Raw genomic sequence first — 22,749 nt, 5'->3', positions numbered from 1 at the left:
AGAGTGGTCTGTGAAGGAAAGGTAGAGGAGAAGTCCACGGCTTGGTTCCTCCTGTCCCTTGTTTCCAATTGGGAGAGTTTCTTACTTCCCAGTTAGGTCCTGACCCTTGCTGGCACCTGGGTCGCTGGGACCTATGTCTTGTTCTATGGTGTTTTGTCCAGGTCCCAAAGTGGAGGGACTACTGGGCACAGGAGGAGCACTGTCCAAGAGAGAAAGAGGGAGCTGTTGAGGGAATTTTAAAAGACATGCGAAGATTTTTATCCCAATCCATATACTGCCGGTCTATAACATAGTCTGGAAACATAGACATTATGTTATCATATATGTTGATAAGTTATCTTTTTACAAAAGAAATTCCTTAAGCTTTCTTGTGTAGGCATCTTGTGCTTTGGTATGAAACAAGCTTCAGAATGTCTTAGAATTGAGTAGACAAGGTATATGGCACAGTATACACTGTATGCCAACACTGGGTTGAATAGAGAGTGTAGGTGTGGTGGAGGGCACAGGCAGAACAGCAGAAGGAGATGAAAAGGTAGAGACTTTCAGGTATAAAATAAATAAGTCATGGGGATATAAGGTACAGCCTAGGAAATATAGTCAGTCATATTGTGATAGTGTTGGATGGGGACAGATGGTGGCTACACTCATCTTGGCGGGCATTTCACAATGTATACAAATGTTGAAAAACCAGATTGTACACCTGAAACTCATAGGATACTGTATGCCAACAAGGCTGTAATTAAAAATAGAAAAGTGTATGTATGTTTATTCCTGCATAGAATTCTTCTGGAAGAAGACCCAAGAAGCTACCAGCACTATTTGTCTTTGGGAGGAGGTCTTAGGTGGGAGGTCTTAGGGACTGAGAGGAAATTCACTTTTCACCATATCCCTTTTTATGCCTCTCTAAGGTTGTACCCTGTCAGACTACATTTATTAATGTGGAAACTTACATTATGCTGAGAAACCCATTTTTAATGTTAGCGTCAGGAGGACCCCATGACACAGGCAGCAAAGAATCACGCCAAGGGTAGAGACACACCAGAGGTTATTTACTCTCCGAGGCTTCAGAGGGACCGGACATCGAGACGGACATCGCCCCTGACTTTCTGTTAAGCTGGGCCTTTTAAGGGGTTTTCAGGGTGTAAGAGAGGTTGCAGCTGTACCCATGGGGGAAGGTTCGTCAGGAGGTGGGGCAGCTCTTAGCCAGGTAGAGAAAGAGGTGTCAGTTTCTTAGGAGGCTCTGTCCTGGGCTTGTCCAGGATGTGAGTTGTGGTCCCACTAGAGAAGAATACGCTTTGTAGTTGTGGTCTATTTTCTGAGAACGAGGGGCCCCATGACACGGAAAAGCAGAGTTAGAGCCACGTAGAGACACCTGTGGGTTTAGTCTGTAAGCCTGGCTGGGGAGGGGGCTTTTTCCCCCCTTTCAGTTAGGAAGATCCCATTGGCAGTTGTAAAGGGGATTTTTGAAGGAGATCATTTAACTCGACAAATATATAGGAGCATCAGGATAGCAGGGTGGAAATGGAAGGAAACATGGCAGACCTGCCCCTGCCTGACAGAGTTTGTACCGGAAGAGGACAAGTAGACAAGTGTAAGGCAGCACTGTGGGCTCTGGAACCCTAACCAAGGGAAGACAACGGATCCTCGCTCCGAGTACCCAATCCGAGGGCTGAACCCCCACATGGCAGCGCTCAGTCTCTCATGTTTCCCCCCGTATTCCCTGTGCTGTGCTTACTGATGCTGTAACCGGAAGTTCATACCTCTTACCCCCTTCACCTGTTTTGCTCATCCCCCAACTCCTCCTCTCTGGCAACCACCGGATTGTTCCCTGTATCGGTGAGTCTGTTTCTGCTTTTGCTGCGGTTGTGTATTTGTCCCTTTGTCTCATTCTGTTTTAGGTTCCACATAGAAGTGGAATCGTGGTATTTGTCTTACTCTGGCCAACTTACTTCATTCAGCATCTTGCTCTCCACTCATGTCATTGCAAATGCAAGATCCCATTCTTTTTATGGCCACTTGTGTGAGTGTGTGTGTGTGTGAGAGAGAGAGTTATATAATCATAGTTACATATAATATATATATACATATATATAAAATAGTGTATATATTAGATATATAAATTAGTTTCTCGCTTTTAAAGTGTTGATGTTGAGCTAGAACAGAGGTACATAAACTTTCTCCATAAGGGCAGATAATAAATATTTTAGGCTTTGCAGGCTGGACTGACTCTGTCCCAACTCCTGAGCTCTATTGAGAGAGCCCACAGCAGCCTTGCCAGTACGTACACGAGCCAGGCTGTGGTCCAATTAAACTATTGGAAGCCTTGTCAGTCTACTAGAGGTTCCAAGAAGACTCTGAATGTCATATAATTTTTATGTGTCATGAAACATTATTCCTCCTTGGATTTTCCCTGAAGCCTTTAGAAAGGCAAAACCTCTTGTCAGCTTGTAGGTTGTACCAAAATGGGCAGAGGCTGTCCTGTTTTGCCCGCAGGCTGTGGTAACCTCACCCCTAAGTTAGAATATTGCTCCCACGTTCAAATTCCAACTCTGGTCACGTAAAACATTGATAGGCCTCCAAACAGCAGGGCAGGTGCTGCTGGATCACGAAATCATTGTGGTTCTGGGCCTGCTGGCTGGATTTGCCTCTCATTTTGGTTCAGCTTTGGGTTTGCTCTCCCTCCCTCGGCACTCTGATCTTTGTGGCATCGTGTGCTGATTTGAAATGGAGTCCTGCGCTGCCACGAAGTTCACAAAAGAAGATTTAATGCCCCTGTGACTGCCGGTTAATTCATTTCCGGACATCAGAGGCGCTTTTATGAGCCCCACATCATATGCCATATGGAATCTCATTATGAGCTCCCTAGAGCTTCTGTTCGTGCCATCTGTCTGTGACTTCCTGTGTGGGTTCTCCGGCGGACGGGGACTCGCCTCTCAGAAATGCTTCTGTCGAGTAAGTTTTCAGAGCTCAATTCTGAACATCTGCCCCTGGAGTTAGACGTATACATTCACGGCTTAGACATCGGAGGCACATTTATAATGATCGCTATTGTGAAGGCCCAGCTGAAAAGCAGAAGAATGTATTGTAGTCCGTCGCCGGGGTAACACCCGGACACCAGCACTGCCAACCCTGCAAAATCCTGCAGAAGCTCGGCTCAAAATTCTCCCATTTTGAGGACTCTGACTTGTTCGTCAGAACCTTGGCGTTCTGCCTGAACTAGGCCTCTGCTCTCAAACATACCCAGAATTTTCCACCCTAATGGTAAGAATTATATTTGTCATTGCATTGTTTTGTGTTTGTGTCCCCAGGACCGAATACAACACCTGACGCTAGGAGTTCAGTGAATTTTCGTTAACCTGAACTGAGAATTGACTCCTCCCCCGTGAGCTTCTAGATCATCTCCTTCTGCAGTATCAATGACGGGACTTGCCCTCAGTGTGACACTGGTGATCAGTGGCAAAGAAAAGGAACTGTTTGTCTTCTGATACCTCCTTTGTTCTGCCTTGGGTGAGTTCTTTCACTGCCCTCACTGCTGGCCTCCCCCCGATCTGGCTGCCCCACATGTGGTGTCATGCCAGGCCAGGACTCTCCCCAGAGTCTCCAGAAATTTCCCAGAACTTGCCCTTGGTGGACCGACCATAGTAGTACTCCTTGGGGAATGGATGACCTCCCACTGAAGTTACTCCTCAGTGAGGATCCGAAGTCCTGGGGTGGGGGAACCAGCCAGACCACCTTGCCCCAAAAGGTTGAGGATTACCCTTTGAAGGGATCCTGGACTCCCTTTCCTCTCTCTTTTTAGTCCTTTGTGATCTGACCCTAATACTTCCCAGGCAAATGAGGATCTCAGGCCACCAAGCCTAAAGCAAATAGGCTTATTAAGCAACCTACCTGGAGACAGCCATAGACCCTACCAAACCAATGGTCTGCTTACAACCAGGCACAGCTACCAAGAAAGGAAAATTCCATATGTTCCCATACCTCCTCACTCCCCTGATAGCTAGACCCCTCACACCCCTTGTGGCAGAGTCTTTTTCTTCTTTGTCTCTTGCCTACAGCTCCCTTGCTGTATATTCAATATACTTCTCTCTCCTTAAGAGAAATGAATTGATTGTTATGTTGTCTTGGTGGCTGATGATGAGTGTACATTAAGTTCGTACTTATTTTGTGAAGATGAATGAGATACTCAGAGTAAAGCATTTTCAGATCATCAGATGAATGCATAGAATAGAGCACCCAGGATCACAAGATGTGGATGGAGGAAAAGATCTTGAGAAGATCTGGGCTTACATACCAGTGAGTATTTGGTACTCACCTAGTACCTCCTAGTGAGAAGATCTGGGCTTAAATACCAGCTCTTCATGAGCTCTAAAATATATTTAAAAAAAAAAAATAGGGGCACGTGGTGGTTTAGTTGGTTAAGCCACTGCCTTAGCTCTGGTTATGATCTCGGAGTCCTGGGATCAAGTCCCACATTGGGCTTCTAGCTCTGCAGGGAGTCTGCTTCTCCCTCTGACCTTCTCCCCTCTCGTGCTCTCTCTCTCTCTCAAATAAATAAATAAAATCTTTAAAAAAAATAGAAGGATCATTTACCATTTTATATTTATTTTGGTCTCTGAAACAAAGAATAATCCTGCCTTCTCTCCCACCCTGTGACCTAGAAGTAACATAGGAATTGAACAAGATAGTATAAATGACTAAAATTTACAAATGAAAATTCACAAATGCAAATATAGGATTTCTTCATTCATATGCACATTTACAGTCCACTAAGGACAAAACACTGGGGAAGACATATGTGCAAACAAATTTTTAAAGGCAGACAAATGAGTGGCACCCAGGGACATAGTAGGAATGGTCCTCAACTTGAACGGGCTTAAGAATCAGGTGGAAGGCATGTTAAACCTGCAGATTCCTGTGCCCCACCAGAGACATACTGGTGTGAAAGATCTAGTCTTGGGTACAGGTTTCTGTGGATTTAACAAACTCCTCAGGAGATTCTGATGCAGGTGGTCCATAGACCTGGCTTTGAGAATACCAACTTAGGATTTAGCAGGGAAGATAGAAAAAAAATCAATAACTAATTTCTTATTAATTTTAGATCTCCAAAATGGGCCTGCAATATTTTGTTGAAATGGTGTTTACGGGCTGTGAAGAAGTGAGAATCCAGTGAGATGATGAGATGGAGGATACAACAATGGTACAATGGGAGTCTTCTCCTCTTACTTTCCACATTTTCTGTGACTGTAACCCTAGGTTTCTCTTAGAAGTTGCCCTATTTGTTAGAATTCAGTTGAGTTCTATGTGTTAAGAAAAAAAAAAGGCAATGGCTAACATGATGTAGGTATGTAGGTGTTTATTTTTCTCGCTTGAAAGCAAGGTATAGAGAGATAAGTGATCCAGGGCTAGGGCCAGGATGGTGGCTTCATAAAATCACTATGGATCTGCTAGGTGACTTTTTAGTTCCTCATTCTATCATCCATAGGATATGGGACCCTCAACATCATGGTCCAAGATGGCAACTATAGCACTGGAAGTCATAGCATTTTTCCAGGCAGGGAGATAGAGATCAGAAGGGGCAAAAGGAAAACCAGCTGTCTTTTAAGAAGACTTCCTAAAACTTGTCATCCCTCTCTATGTATATATCATTGGCTAAAGCTGCAGAAATATATTGGTTATTCTCCAGGCAGCCATGATACAAATCAGTGTGTCCATTAGTAAAGAAGAGGGAAGAATGAACACATAATGAGGCCAGCAACCAGAAATCTCAGGCCCAAATGGGATCCTGGGGCTTGAAGTGTGTTTCACTGGGCCTGGGCCTCTGGCCACAGTGACTCCAGCTATTGCCGGATGTTGAAGCTCCCCAAGATCTGGCGGAGCCGAGAAAATCTGGTGGTGCTGGCGGGCAACCACTAGTAGACGATATTCACAGGATGCCAGACTCAGAGCTTCTGAGTTGGTGGCATGTAAGTGTCCTCTTTATTTCCCTGACCATACCTATATTGATAAGAGATAGGCTAATGTTTTAAGCAGGATTGACATCCCAGATTTATGACAAAGAGCCCAATGACTGCCTGGGTGGCTCAGTTGGTTAAGTGTCTGCCTTCACACAGGTCATGATCTCAAGGTTCTGGGATCAAATCTCACATCTGGCTCCCCCTCAGCAGGGCGTCTGCTTCTCCCTCTATCCCTTCCCTCTGCTCATGATCTCTCTTTATGTCTCAAATAAATAAATAAAATCTTTAAAATAAATAGCCCAATGACGTTTGATAACTTGGCTGCTAAAGGCTTCTATTTTTATTTCTCTAAAATTAAGATACATTCTGATTTAGCTACCTTATAGTAGGGTTATTTTGCTCATCGAATGATATATGTGAAGTGCTTTTACACTCTAGGGTTAGATTCATGAATATATTATTTTGAAAAAAAAAATCCATCAAAGGTGGGTCAAGGATTAATGAAAGTAGTTTGAATTATTTAAATTGGGTTCATACACCTTAAATTTTAATTCGAAATTTCCTATTAGTAGGTGATATGAATAATTAAAACTTCTCATTTAATCCAAAGGAAATTCTTCTTACTGGGTTTTTAATAAAATATCCAAACTATGAATATCTCAGCTATTGCCTCCAGTTCTTCCTGATTAATGTAGCTCAATTGCAGAACAAATCCTCTCTCCCTTAGAACTGATCATTTTTTTTCTTGAAAGCCTTATCATATCTTCTTTGTATCCAACTCGGGTATCTTGTTTTTCTTCAATAAGACCCCTTTTTATGTGTACATTTTAGGTGTAGTCAGATAGGAATGGGCAAAACATACATAACCACATGATTGGTTTCATTTCACATGGACAGCAACAGACTAACGTCAGCCCTTGAACACCACCCTGCCCTTCATTACTCTAGATGACCACTCACACCTTCTCTGCTCTCCTCAGACCTCCGATTTCCCTTCGCTCTGGGCTTGTTAACTGGACCTTGCTTTCTAGAATTTATGCATCTTGCTTAAGTGAAACTTTACAAGACTGCTCAGAAGCTATTTGAGCTAATACCCTCTTGTTATTTATCTTAGTAGAGCTCTGGTTGAACATGTACATAGTTCGAAACAGTGTCAGACAAATTGTAACTCAGGTTCAATGTGTTGCTGCTTTGTTCTTATAGATATCTCTGCTCCAGGGTTAGCAAGGTTCTGGGCTTGGACCACCACCTTTCTCCACCTTTCTCTACCTCCGTCACCCTTCCAGTCAGAAGGAGTCCCCATGGCCCCTGGAGTGGGACAGAGCTTCGGCTTCCTGTTTGAACCAGCATGGGATTTCACTGAGCTCTCTTCATGTTCAGAGATGTGATCTGTGATAAGTTCTTCGCTCCTCTAAGCCTCCTTTTTTTATCATCTGTGTATGAGTACCCATCTGATAGCATTGTGAGGGTGAGCAATTCCATGTGGAAAGTCGGTATATGGAATGAAGGTTTAGTACCTAAAGGTTTAGTACCAGCTACCCATTCGTGAGTAACCACACACATCTTGTCACATAAACGAACCACCTTTTTATCATGCTTATAGAATCTCTAGATCAGGAGTTCAAAAAGGGCACAACAGATGACATGTGCCACAATGACGTTTTCTCTCCGCTACCATGATATTTAAGGTCTCAGCCGGAGTGACTGGAAGAGCTGATGGAGCTGGGTTTGGAGGATCGACTTCCAAGATGGCTTCTTAACCCATGCATCTGGTGCCTGGGTTGGGATGGCTGAAGAATGGGCCCAGCTAGGACTATTGACTGAAGGGCTCACCTATGGCATTCCCACGTGGCTTGGGCTTCCTTGGAGCATGGCAACCTTAGGATAGTCAAACTTCTTAGTGGCAACTCAGAGCTCTTCATATCTAACTGTAGCAGCTTTAAATCATGGCCCCCAAATTCTTGATAGTCCTTCCGTTAAGATCGCTGATGAAGTCTTTGAAGAAAAAAGATGCATGAATACTAGAAAATCTCCCAGAGTCTGCCATTTACTCCATGAATAGTAGAAGTAATAAATAAACTATCAGGATTTCTGGGGACGGGCAATGTGTGAATTTAGGATTTCAAGATGTTGGGACTGGGTCCCTAATTATCCTTGGCTCATAGTGATTCTTGAATAAGGTTGTTCTACCCCTCTCCTGCCTTCTCCTGTCATAGAGCTTCTTCCTCCCAGGGTAATTTCTGTTCCTCCTGTGGCCACCTTGGCCACTGGCAAGCCCCACTCTTGCTCTCGGACTTCCTGATCTGCAAGCCTTCTTAGCTACTGCTCTGACCCCTTCTCTGCCTTCAGTTCACACTGTCTGTTTTCTTCTGAGGCCACAATAATGGGAGACCAGGAAATACAGGGAAGCCAGAGAGGTCTGTGTGCAAAAGCAGAGAATGATGTGAATACAGGTGGCTCAACCTTTACTTTAGAATAAACAGGTTAGCACCAAGCAGAATAGACAGGTTAGCACCAAGTAAAATCACTCATTTGTTTCTTAAAACAAAAATATCTTAAAAAAAAAAAAGATTTTATTTATTTGTGAGAGAGAGAGCATGAGCAGGGGAAGGGGCAATGGGAGGGGGGAGGGAGAAGCAGCTTGATCCCAGGGCCCCAAGATCATGACCTGAGCCAAAGCCAAAGCCACCCAGGCGCCCCAAAACAAAAATATCTTGAAGACACTGAAGACTTTAAAAGCAGGGTGCTATGATTTTGCATATACATACTCACATACATTTACACGTAATGGTTCTTTCAAGAAGAATGTCAATTATGCTCCTATTTTTCTTCTTTTGGGCGGACATCACTGGTTTACACTAATAGCTAGTCAGCTCTTAAAGGGCATTCCTGTTGTGGTGTATTAGAAGACTCAATACCTTCAAAGAGTTAGGTCTTTCCCTCTCTGCCTACTGTACTTAGCATGGGTAGAGAATAATGGGAAGGTGGACGAGGTCACAGGCAGGCAAGGTCACTGCTGCCTTCTGGTCACCTTGGCACTCCTGGCTCTGCCTGGCTCATTTGCAGGCGACTTATTGTTGTTTACCCAGAAGAATCAGAAGACTGAGTGGTCGAGTCTGGATGAGCCATCACTGCATCTGACGATGACCCCAGGAGATAACTTGGTGGTAGGGGACCTAGAATCCACTGATAACTTTTCCCCTCAGCTTTGTTTTTTTGTATTCTCTTGTCACTCATCGATTTTGCGTCTCAGCTGGTGAAGCGCTTGCACTTGGAGCCTTCTCTTTTTATGTGTGATTTGTATGACAGGTATAACTGAGCTTCCTAAAATCTGCTCCACTCCTGTGGGCTTAGGGACATCGTCTCTCTGAGGTTACGTCTAGGAGCTTCCTCCACATACATTTTTTTATGTTAGCAGTTGTTTTGGAATTCCTCTGGAAACCACACACTGAGTCAGAACAAAACCTTTTTAGAACATCTCCCTAAATCGAATATGGTAGGAGAGTGGATCCATCGAGGGGCATGCCTGATGAGAAAGGTCTGAAGGCTATTTGCTAAAGATGGGGATTTGTTCTGCTCAATGGACCATGCAGGCTGAGGACAAAACCTAACATGTTTGGGGATTTTTCGATGCCGTGACATTGGAGTGGAAGTAGAGGATTGGGAGCAGTGAAAATAGAGAAGAGATCCAGCTGGGAGTACACAGAAGGAAGAATCTGGAGCGGGAACAGAGCATGGAGAAGTGTGGTTGAGTTTTGCTGCCAAGCGTGATGTAACCTTCCTAGACTCCCCATAACATCTAGAAAATTGATATTATAGTTAGATCTTTTCCCCCAAGTAACCTTTCTATTTTAGATCAGTTTTAGATTTACAGACAAGATGTGAAATCAATACAGAATGTTGGCATATACCTATCTACCCCATACCCAGTTTCCCTGTTACCTTACATTAGTATAGTGTCTTTGTCATAATGAATGCACCGACATCGGTATATTATTATTATTAACTAAAGTCCATGATTTATTTAGACTTCCTTCCTTGGTTATTCGCCTGATATCCTTAACAAAAAAAAAAATTTTTTTTTTTTTCCTCTTCCAGGATCCCATCCTCTCTGGGACGCCGCATTACTTTTAGCTGTCCTATCTCCTTAGGCTCCTCTTGGCTGTGACAGTTTCTCAGACTTGCCTTGTTTCTGGTGTCCTTGAGAGTGTAGATGTGTACTGGTCAAGCGTTTTATAAAATGTCCTTCCATTGGGATTTGTCTGATGTTTTCCATGATTAGATTGGGATTACGGGTTTTTGAAAGGAAGGCTACGAAAGTAACGTGATATTCTCATCATAGCGTTACGAAGGAACATAGGACCAAAGTGGCTGACTGTTGTTGAAGTTGACCTTGATTACCTGTTTGTCAGGTTTCCCCACTGTAAAGTTATTTTCCGAGACAAAGTCACTGTGCGCAGCCCACACTTAAGGAATGGGAAGTTAGGCTCCACCTCCTCAAGGGCAGACTATTTATATAAATTATTTTGAATTCTGCACAGGAGACTTATTTCTTTTCCTCATTTTTCTATTTATTCAATCATTTATTTACATCAATATGAACTTACGAATATACCTTTTATATTTGGCTTATAATGCAATATTACTTTATTGATTCTGTTTCCCAGATTGTTCCAGCTTTGACCTTAGGGAGCTCTTTCTGTTGACTCCTCTGTCCACCTGATACATCCCTTAATTGTTTGTGTGTGTGTGTGTTAGCACTTTCTTACTTCCTGGAACTATTCATGTTCTCCAGGCTCTTCTTATCTATTTTCTGCCCAACCCTAGAATCAGCAATTTTTCCAAGGAGCCATGGTTTATTTATTGGAAAACGGTATTAGAAGCCAAGTTCTGGCTTCTAGATGTGCTTGTTGCTTCTGGGGGTCATTGTTTCTAGGCCTTTTCAGCCGACAAAACAAGGAGGATAGATGTGTACCTTATCCTGTCCATACACACATCCATAAATATTTCTATATTAACCATCCATGTATTTGGCTAAACATCCATTTTCCTGAGGTCTCCAGCCCTAATCTATTATCACTTGGGTGATTCTGGTCTCCTCCCCTTGCTCACCTGTAAACTCCCACTCTAACACCAAGAAACTAGCGGTTACTGAATTTCTCCATTTCGGTATACATGGGTAGTGGTATCAGAATTGTTAACCTGTACCTTTGTGGGAAACAACTTTTTCAACTAGAGTGCAGTTTCTTCTACTGTGGGCCGCAGCTATGGGAATATGTTCATGCCCCAAACCAGAGGTGAACCCACTTCTTCTTCTTCTTTTTTTTTTTTTTTAAGATCTTATTTATTTATTTGACAGACAGAGATCACAAGGAGGCAGACAGGCAGGCAGAGAGAAAGGAAAAAGCAGGCTCCCCGCAGAGCAGACAGCCCGATGTGGGGCTCGATCCCAGGACCCCTGGATCATGACCAGAGCCGAAGGCAGAGGTTTTAATCCACTGAGCCACCCAGGCGCCTCGAACCCATTTCTTCTTATAGTCGTTTCATTCAGCATTGATTTAAAAACATTTTATTGAATACCTACTATGTGCTAAGTGCTAAGAAGACAATGAAGAATAAGACAGGGTTTCTGGCTTTATAGAACATATACTTTAATTAGTAAGTTGGAGGGAAGGTAGGTTAGAGTATTTGTTTTTTTCACCTAATTAAAATATATTCAACATCTCTCACTGAAGCTTGATGACTTCTTTTCTGCTTAGGATTATGATGGAAGTTAAGAAATGTTTTATAGAGATAATTATAGATGAACTCAAGATTGGGGACTCGGGATTTAAAAAGCACCGAGTGGGATGCTTCTGCCACTTGAGGTCCAGGCCTGCCAGCCAAGCCTGTGGCCTCTGCCTTCAGCCCTGCCTCCCCGGCTGGGCTGTCCTCCCAGCTGGTGTAACCCTGGGCTCACTGGTCCAGAACTCAGTGCGTTACTGGGAAGAATCCCAGGCAGGACTGGGGCTTTCTGTGTCACCGATCGATGCCCCCACAGAAAGGGAAAATATTCCCTTCAACCGCACTCTGCTCTTACCTACTGGGGTATCTTCTGTGCTGTTTTGTCCAACACGGCTTGAAGGGGTACCCAGCAAGTCGAATAATGGAAAGAACACCCAGTAGGCTTCCAGGGAAACGGAACCCTGTGCCAGGGTTCAGCTGGGGACTATTCACTGAGGCTGGTTTTCCAGTTCAGCCTCTGTAGACCCCCCCCCCCCCCCCCCCCCCCCCCCCCCCCTTAGCCAGTCCTGCCTCCTGGAGACCTGATGGGCCCTTGGGTGGAAAGGCAAACAAGCTTACCACAAAAGGAGATGTTTTAACATTTCTTAACAGAGGACATTTCCATTGCTTGGAGCAAGAAAGTCTCTTTCTTTTTTTAGAGTTTTTTTGTTTTCTTTTAATGGATACAGACTTCAGGGGCTGCCGGCTCCACAGGCTCCAGTTTTAGTGAACTCTGCAGTCACTGGTCCTTGCTGGGATTTGTCGAAACTCCCCCGAAGATCCCCCTAGAGGGTCCTGGCCAATGAGTATTTCCTGCGTTTGATGCTTTGTTGAACATTTACTTAGTGTGAGCGGTGAAGTCAGCGGGCAATATCTCTGGGAATCAGACAGTGCACCCCTCGGGATGCTGCCTCTCTCGAGGGGTCACACAGCATCTGTGAGACTGGTTTGATTTGAAGCTGCTGGCTCAGACAGAGAGGGGGTTCCAGCATAGAGCCGTGGAGACGAAGAATGTGGATTAGGAAGTCCAGCTGGCAGCCCCGCGACCCTGGGAGAGTAACTTGACCTCTCTGTGCCTCTGTTTCCTGGCCTGGAAAGTAGGGATAATAAAAGCACCCTGTCAGGGGGTCTGGGGAAGGATTTGACAAATGTAGCCATGTGAAGCACTTAGAACACACTTCTTACCTGTCTGGTACTTAGTAAGTCCTCAAAAAGTGTTTGCGGTTATTATTATGGTCTTTTTTTATGTGCTTTACATTCATTACAGAAGTCATGATGGCACAAACTGTCAATTCACAGATGGGTCGAGAGAGACTCAGAGAGGTTAGAGAGCTTGCCCAAGGACACAGGAAGTGGCAGAGGTCGCGGGCGTGTCTAGAATCCACGGCTCTCACGTGGCAGGTATCCATGTAGCAGGGAAACGAGAACTCTTCCATGCTAGCATGGAAGTGTCAGTAGACAGTTCTAGAGGATGACCTGGTGGCTCAGTCAGCTAAGTGTCTGACTTCTGCTCAGGTCACGATTTCAGGGTCCTAGCACCCCCTCCCCTCCATGGAGCCCCCTGTGCGCTGGGCTCCCTGCTTCACAGGACTGTGCTTGTCCCTCTGCCCCTCCCCCGGTAGTGCTCTCTCTTTGTGTCTTAAATAAACAAATGAAATCTTAAGATAAAGAAGGTTCTCACACAACTTCGAACAATTTTAAGACACCACTGGTTTTATGAAGCATTCAGGATTGGAATGGTTTCAATGTGAAAAATGAGTCTATACTTACAGTTGATAAAATTAGTAAAACAGGATAATACTATAAAGCTTTTTCTGAGTACATTCTGTGAGTCAGACATAGACATCCGTTCCGTATTTCAATGTACTTAATCACCATAACAAAATTACGAGAAAACTACTATTGTCTTTATTTTCTAGATGAGGAAAAAAAGTCAAATGGAAGTTAAATACCTTGCTTACATCCCACAGCCAGAAGCAGGTTCAGAATTTGATCCCAAACGATCTGATCCCAAAACTCATCCTCTTAACCACCATAACCATGTGGTCTGAACTCAAGCAGGAGAGATACAGAGTGCCTTGTAGGTGGAAAGAACGATGTCCACAATCAGAGAGAGCATGATGAGCTAGGAATAAAAGTTTCAACTTGACTAAAGGGGTAATAGGATAAAATGATAGAAGGATGGGATCCAGATGTCAAGCCAAGGAATCTAGGTAGATCTAAGGTAAGGCTAGTAGACTTCAGTTTATAGATATGTGCATGGGTAGGTACATATATGTGTTGACATATATTGTTACACAGCACAATAACACAGTTTTTTGTATTGTTACACAGTAACAATACATTGACATGTATTGTTATATATAGGTAACGCATATATATATGTTATATATATGTTAATATATGTTATATATAGGTAACACATATGTGTATCTGTACATGCACATGTCTTCTATATATGTGTACACATATATACTTTATGTGTGATATATGTATATTTTATATGCTATATATTCTATGTGAATTATAAATATTATATATGTGTGTATTACATGCTTATCCATATATTATATATATATATTAGTGATTATATATATAAAGCCCTCTAACTACAGCATATTCTTCCCAGAAATGTGGTATATTTCTCAGAGAGCCAGGAAAGAAAAACTCTTCGAGAATTTATATTAATGCATTTAATTCAAGAAAGATGTTTGTTTGATGTTAAACAGTATATTATTTTGAGCTTTACTCTTGAGGGAGAAGGGGCAATCAATTTTAAATTTCTGTTATATTTTCAATCATTTTTGTGTGGAGGTATTATCAGCAAGGTTTTTTATTATCTTCCTTTTTATTTTTTTGTCTTTTCCAAACCCAACATGTATTAGTTTTGCAATCAGAAGAGCGATGCTAGGCAGAAAAAAACAAGCTTTATTTAGGCACTTAAACATTCTGCCTTATTTGCAGTACTTTAATAAGGATCTTCAATTACATCATAGTAAGTGCCTCACATCTATCGACACAGCATCTTTCTTCCGGAGTGTCAACATCATCAATTTAGACCTCGTAAGAATCCTTGGAGATGGTATTTTTGCTTCGCACCAAGAGCTACAGAGAACAGAAGATGGAAAGGCTGGCAGATTTTTATCCTATTTGAAAGACTAAAAAATGTGGCTCTGGGATCAGCAATGATTCATCCAGGGCTAAGCAGAGAATACAAGAGTTGGCACGAGTCCCGAGAAGCCCCATGTTCTCCCTGAATAAGCAGATGTCTAGACACGGTGTCCAGAATGTCCACATCACTGTAAAGTGATGACTCACAGACAGCCAGTCCACCAATACTGACACATTTGCACGACAACGTGTGACCTTTCACAGGGAAATAGTTGGAACTAAAATGCGGGTGGAAAGAATAGCTCAAAAATATTTTTCTGGCTTCTACTAAACGATGACATTCATTTTTTTGAAAACTCGCTAATTTATTTGTGGTTAGAGCAGTGCAATCAAAGATCTCCCTTGTCTCTAGGTTAGAATATATTAATAAATCAGTATCTCTAACAGAGATATACTGCATTAAAATTTTAGAAGTTTCCTATGATCTTAGCATTTAAAAAATAGATACAAGCTTGATTTCCATCTATGACATAGCTGGAAAACTAAGAATAATTGACTTGAATTTTTAACTACAGTATACTTCACTTGATGGTAATTATATTTATTGTTACTCTCCAAGTCCCCAGGAAATCTTTCTTTTACTGAGTTTAAATAGCTTATATTAGAATTTATCATGTAAAACTAGAGTAAAAAACTTAGAATAATTTTCACATTGTCTTTAACATGAGAAGATAATATTCAAACACAGATCCATCTGATTCTGAACAGATCTCCAATAATACATTATTTAAAGTTATTTTTCTTATTTTGTGAAACTTCAAGTGAGTCGCTGAATTTCTAGAAGATGAAACATATAATATCATACCATATATAGTTTTTGGTAGGCATTTAATTTTGCGTGTTTTTGGACACCTAAAGAAATGCTTATCAATAACACTGAAAGTGCCCACAATAGTCACTGTGGAGATTTTCCAAGTACAATTTTGAAGCCTGTGTGTGTTTCTGATTTAAGTAGAGTACATTCAGTGGCTTAGCATGTCCCCTTCATTATTGATTGGATTCTGTCAGTGTGACCTTGTTCCCTGGAGCCTCTCACCAATAATTGATACTAGAAAGGGGTGGGATTGATGTAGGGTACGTGGGTAATCCTATCCTACCATTTTTATGTAGTCATAGACGTTGGAACCTGGACCTACTACACAACCAGAAGTATCAAAGGTCCCCTAGGTAATATTCTGAATACTGCATTTTAAGAATGGGCATTCTTAGAATGAAAAATTGGAGAAGAGAGTGTTGGCACCAGGCAGGCACTATGAGCGTACTGAGCCTACCTACCCTGGAGCAACTTTCGCAAATCCATGGACAAAACTAACGCACGTGGCACAACAACGAATCAGGCCAGCTGTAAGCATCTCCATGCTGAATAACGATCCTAATTATGCATGGTCACAAGGTGGGCCAAACACAACAATTTGCATATTCCCTTTTCATTAACTGACCCAGATGTCCTCTTTTGCATTCCAGCATTGAATGGGTGATTGGATGAATTCCATATTGTACTGGAACCGTCTGTTCTTTGCCTCCACATTCCACACACTGAGGGTCTCTTATGACTATAGTTTCTTAGATTGTAACTGAAAACTGGTGACTCAAAAGAGTTTTGAGCATCTCAAATATGGATGCGGCCTATAGAAAATATCTCTGAGCTGGACTAGAACCTTTAATATGAGGTATTCCCCAAGATATAAAGCTTATTTCCTGGTGAAATAAAATGGTGCTCAAGATTTTAGTGTTGAAAGGGAGACAGGGCAAAGACAGTTTGTCTTGGAAGCTAGAGACATTATGACTGTAAGAGGTCATTCAAGTAATCTTATGACCAAGCCACACCATGGTTTCAGAAGTATGTTCAACACAGAAGAATCCTACCTCAGGATTAAGCAGAAACTTGTGGCAAAAGTTAACTTTGGTTGCAGAGTACCCAATGTGTTCTAAATTTAATCTTAATCTGTTGGTTTATAACCAACACTGCCCACTTCTCTTGGACCTTGCTGTGCTAGAGTTGTGGAAGGATATTCTTCCTTTATGTGGTTAACTTTGTCTTCTCCAGTTTCACATCTCAACCTTTCACCCTTTTCTTCCCAGATGTTATCTCTTCTAAAGCACATTGTTGGCTTCCATTTCCCCTTAGTTTGTTTTCTTCTATTTCAAACACTAGGAATTGCTCATTGGGTATGTATACTAAATGTTCTGATTCATGACCATTACAACAAACAGAGTCTGATGTCAGGTTAAGAAAATGGAAGCTGCTCTTATGTCCTTTCAGGAGGAGCCTCTCTCACCAGGATGAAGAGCAGCACCAGATATCATTAGAGGATATTCTTACTGTGACACATTTGAATCCTACTATAGTCCCCTTTCTCACAGGGCACTCCTTTACTGGATGGACTGCTTCATCATAAGTTGCAGGTAAGTCTTCAGAGTATGGATGTAGTCACTGCTTCTTGGGTCATGAGTCATATATCTTCCTCAATTCCTGGAGACAGATTTACCTCCAACATAGCATCCGAGAAGGCCAAATGTTGTCATTTGTCTTGACTGTACTACCTTGAAATGTCATTCAGTAATTCATGCATTTATTCATTCGACAAGTATTTACTGAACATTTTCATGTGCCAGTCACTAAGCCAGCCATTGCCATACAGTGATGGGCAAAAAAACTACATCATCTCTGTCCTCAAGGTGCTTTCTCTCTACTCTTTTTGGGTTGGTCATTAATCAAATCATCATAGAAATAAGGGGAAAACTCTAAATTGTGGTTAAGTGCTAGGAGGCTGGGGAAGGCTTTACTGAGAAGTAATGATTGAGATGAAATCTGAAGAAATAATGAAGTTTGACTAGAAGAGAGAGGTCAAGAATTTCCCAACTATTGGCAATTGCATGTTCAAAGTTCCTACAAAAAGAGCAATCAAGGTGTCACCTGAATGAATTTTATGGCTGGAAGGTCTTGGCTGAAGAGATGAGCTGGGGCCAAATCCATGCAAGGTCTTATAGACAGGCTAAGGATTTGGTATTTACCTTCAAGGCAACAGAAAGCTACTGAAGTGGTATGACAGAGGGGAAAAGTGGTAAAGTGATCAGATTTGTGTTTTCAAAGATCACTCCAGTGTAGTGTAGAGGAGAGGTAGTTGAGGACTAAGATGTAAGGATGTAACCAGTCGTCTCAGACCACTGGAGTAATCCAAGTGAGACACGAAGGAAGCCAATCTATGAGGTTGAAAATGGAGAGAAGAGTGTGGGTGCCAAGTATTTTCAGGACTCAGTGGTGGTTTGAATATGGGAAATGAGCAAATAGAGGTTCTAAGAATGAACAAAGACTATTTGGAGGGATCAAAGTTATTACCATGAATATTTTGAATTCATCTTTTCAGTTGACTTCAATATTATAATTTTTAAATAGACTGCTCTTGTCTTGAAAAATTGAGGAACTAGGGTTTGCTAGGGAGAATTCAGTCTATAGTCAAGCATAGCTGTCGATCATCATGTTGAGGACATCAGAGATGATGGTTCACTGGGAGGACCAAACACAAGTTAAATGATAAGCATTTCCTACAGAAATTGGTGGATGGCAACATGTTGACTACCATTATCTACCCTCACTTGAGAAACTGGTAAATTTCCTCTGGTCCCAGTGGCCATGAGTTCTTCTCTGTTGTGGATGGCTGCTTTGGTGATTATAGGTTCCTTCTGAACTCTGACAAAGGACTCTTATAAAACCATTTCATCAGTGTTTGAGACTTCCTCCAGTCATTTTCATTTGTAGATTATCTATCCGGGCAGTTCATTGGTCACATTCCTTGGGAAATGCACCAGCTCGTGTAGTTTCATTTGTTTTCTGAGGAAAGGTAACCTTGGAGAAAGCATTTTATTAACAAACATTGCCTTTATTGTGGCCATTTTATCACCTCAGCCCCAGTCCTAGGGTTGTTAAAACAGAACTCTATCTTGTGTTTACTCTTCCTGGGACCTGTACTGCTAATAGTTCACTTGGGAATAAGACAGATTTGCCTGGGAGCTTTATCAAACCCAGACCCGAGAAGACAAAATGATCAGATTGATTCTTCCATACTCCCCCTTCTTTCAGTCACATTCAATAACTTAGAGAACTCAGATTCTCTGGGAATACACTGTACCCCACTGGAAAGCACTAGGGCTATGGATCTTTTGCTACTTTTTAATATTAATTGACTACTATAAGAAGCAGCTGTGTTCATATTATCACTTACTGAACATTTGCTGTATACCAGATACTGTGCTATGTGGTTTATATGCCTTGAACAATGTTTATGGAGGTATAACATGCAGTAGGGTACATAAATTTTTATTGTACAGTGTAAGTCCCAATGAATTTTTATATATGTATGCGCTTGCATAAGCACCACCCAGATCATGATATAATATATTTCCAACACTCAGACTCCCTCATTCCCATTTCCCAGACAGTACCTTTACCTCCTCATGAAAGGCATGATTCCAATAGAGATTGGACTTGAACTTCCATAAACGGAACATTTGCTCCCAAGATGGATCATTCACAAAGCTGGTGAATTGATGTGGACTGTCAGCTGGGCTGAGGGATGGATGCCTTGGTTTGTATACAAATGGGCTTCTCCATATGTAAGGACTTTCCTCAGAGTATGATAGCCGAGTTCCAAGGGTGAATGTCCCAAGAGAGGGGGGAGGGACATAAACCTGGGACACAGGTTTATGGGATCATGGCAAGGTTCTGAGGGAGCATATCAGCATATCAGCTGGAAAATATTATCACAGACATTTCTGGAAAATACAATCTGCCACACTTTCTCTTTCACTTTGCTAATGGTATCTTATAGTTAATAAAAGTTCTTGATTTTCTTACACCGTACACAAAAATAAATTCAAAATACATTAAAGATCTGAATGTGATACCTGAAATCATAAGAATTTTAGAAGAGAGCACAAACTAACTTCTCTGACATTGGCTGTAACAACATTTTTCTAGCGATGTCTATTGAGGCAAGGGAGATAAAAGCAAATGTAAACTATTGGGACCCATCAAAAGAAAAAAACTTCTGCACAGGGAAGGAAGTGATCAACAAAACTAGAAGGCAACATACTGAATGGGAGAAGATATTTGCAAATGGCTTATCCAATAAAGGATTAGTATCCAAAATATATAAAGAACGAATCTAACTCAACACTCCAAAACTGAATAATCCAGTTGAAAAATGGAAAGACATGAACAGAACTTTCTCCAAAGAAGATGGCCAACAGACATATGAAAAGATGATCAACATGACTCATTATCAGGGAAATGCAAACCAAAACCACAATAGGATACCACCTTACACTTGTCAGAATGGTTAACATCAACAAGACAAGAAACCGGCGTTGGCGAGGTTGTGGAGAAGAAAGAACTCTCTTGCACTGTTGGTAGCAATGCAAACTGGTGCAGCCACTGTGGAAAGCAGTATGGAATTTTCTCAGAAAGTTAAAAATAGAACCAGTCTGTGATTTAGTATCACATTACTGGGTATTTATTCCTAAAATACAGAACACAAATTTAAAAGGATACCTGCACCTCTCTGTTAATAGCAGCATTATTTACAATAGCCAAATTAGGGAAGCAGCCCAAGTGTCCACTGACTGATGAATGGATAAGAAGCTATCTGCATGTAGTATAGATATACAAAGGAATATTATTCAGTCATAAAAAAAGAATGAAATCTTGCCATTTGCAACAACGTGGGTGGAGGAAGAAAGTATAATGCTAAGCGAAATAAATCCATCAGAGAAAGATCAATTCCATATGGTTTTACTTACAGGTGGAGTTTAAGAAGCAAAACAAATGAGCAAAGAAAAAAGAGAGAGAGAAAGAAAAGGACAAACCAAGGAACAGACTCAACTATAAAGAAATTGGTGGTTACCAGAGGGAGATGGATGGGGGATGGGTGAAACAGGTGCTGGAAATTAAAGATTACACTTCCCATGATGTGCACTGAGTAATGTGTAGAATTGTTGAACCACTGTATTGTACCCCCAAAACTAATATAACACTCTATGCTAGCTATCTGGAATCAAAATTTAAAAAACTAAAAAAAAAGTTATTGATTTTAATGAAGTTCAATTATCAACCTTTTCTTTTGTGGCCAATTCCTTGTATGTGCTATCTAAGAAAGCATTGCCTAATTTAACCTACGGAGCCACCCAGACACCCCAAGCATTGCCTACTTTAAAGTTACAGTCTTGGGGGCCTTGGGTGGCTCAGTCGTTAAACATCTGTTTTCAGCTCAGGTCATGATCACAGGATCCTGGGATAGAGCCCCACACTGGGCTCCCTGCTCGGCAGAAAGCCTGCATCTCCATCTCCCATTCCCCTTGCCTGTGTTCTCTCTCTTTGTGTCTCTCTGCTAAATAAATAAGTAAAATCTTTAAAAATAAATAAAGTTACATTCTTGTACTTTATCCTCATTACTATCATCTGAGGTAGGTGCTCATGATATTAGGGACCTCATTTTTTATAGAAGAGAAATTGAAGCATAGAGGAGTTAACCACTTGCTCAAGATCTGACTCCCAAGTTCACATTTTTGTCTTTCACTCTGACCCTCTTGGCACCTTGACACTTAGCATGAGTCCTTATTCCCGATGCACCTGTTCCGATCAGGCCCAATATCCGGGGGACCATCTGAGAGCTGATTCTTCCTCTGGAAGCCTGTTTTCTTTCCACACTTCCGGAACAAATAGTCCATGGAAAACCATTCTCTCAAGTTCCTAGATGATCTTTTAAGAAGTCAGAAAGGAGAAGGCAGCTCCTTAAGTACATCTGACTGAAATTTGGTACAAACTCAAGGGTTTGTGTTGTATTTTTCCTGCTGCTGTTGTTTGGTTTGGTTTGGTGTCCAGGTAGAAAAATAAAGTAAGGAAAAGGGAACTGCAAGATTCTAGTTGAAATGACCCTGAAAGTGTGTATAGTTTTTAGGACTGAATATCAATAACTACACAAACTTAAGCCTCACGATGAACAAGTCCGTAAGATGTAAGATGAGTATGTAAACCACCATTTCCATGTGCTTTACCAGATTGTTGTGAGGAGATGAAATGAGCTAATGGATAGATGTTAACTCTAAGGGCAGTGACGATAAAACTTAAAGACAGCAGGCAGAGTGGAGAGCAGAGCCACTCCCTAACTGGAACACATCTTAGGAAAACTTCGTGATCCCAATAATGTCATCATACACAAACGCTTCTATTTTTTATTTTTTTAATTTATTTTTAAAAAATATTTTTATTTATTTATTTGGCAGAGAGAGAGAGAGAGATCACAAGTAGGCAGAGAGACAGAGGGGAAGCAGGCTCCCTGTTGAGCAGAGAGCCCAATGTGGTTCTAGATCCCAGGACCCTGAGATCATGACCTAAGTCAAAGGCAGAGGCTTAACCTGCTGAGCCACCCAGGCACCCAACACTCCTATTTTTATCTCAACTGTTACCAAGCATTTGGAAGCCTGCCAACTTTCACAGCTGATCCTTTTCTCACATGAATCATTAGGTAATTTAAGTGACTCAGAGAGGAGAGGAGGGGACTCAGGCTTGTGCTAGTTCTTTCACAGGTTTCCTGTTAATAACAGGTAAGAGGTGGGACGTACAATGGTGCTTTACAGGCTAATCGTCCTTTACTGAACAATTCAGTCTCGAATTAGTTACAGAGTGTGACAAAGCGAGTAAGTTTTCCTTTAACTTCTCACTTTACTTAAAGTGACAACATAATCAAATTATTGGATTTACTCTCCGACCGCCACATGACAATAATTTAGATAATGACACATAGGACATAGATTACATTTAAAATATGTAAAGCACGTATAGAAGGCAATTAATAAATATTCA

The 22,749-nt window shown here is 41.7% G+C and overlaps 1 long non-coding RNA gene across 3 annotated transcripts; it reads left to right on the top strand.

The window, feature by feature from the left end:
- The first annotated feature begins 2,610 nt into the window (after positions 1 to 2,610).
- On the top strand, positions 2,611 to 21,238 carry LOC132015429 (uncharacterized). 3 transcript variants are annotated; one of them, XR_009403677.1, is made up of 5 exons: positions 2,611 to 2,952; positions 3,309 to 3,507; positions 5,099 to 5,197; positions 17,152 to 17,294; positions 20,690 to 21,238. It is a non-coding gene; the product is annotated as an uncharacterized LOC132015429 (long non-coding RNA). The 3 variants fall into 3 exon arrangements; XR_009403679.1 differs by lacking the exons at positions 17,152 to 17,294; positions 20,690 to 21,238 and adding an exon at positions 10,053 to 10,138; XR_009403681.1 differs by lacking the exons at positions 17,152 to 17,294; positions 20,690 to 21,238 and adding an exon at positions 7,158 to 7,534.
- Positions 21,239 to 22,749: the final 1,511 nt, after the last annotated feature.

The sequence above is a fragment of the Mustela nigripes genome, chromosome 1 (assembly GCF_022355385.1).
Source record: "Mustela nigripes isolate SB6536 chromosome 1, MUSNIG.SB6536, whole genome shotgun sequence".
NCBI lineage: Eukaryota > Metazoa > Chordata > Mammalia > Carnivora > Mustelidae > Mustela > Mustela nigripes.
Note: the sequence above shows the minus strand (reverse complement) of the source record. Positions and strands in the feature narration are given on the sequence as shown.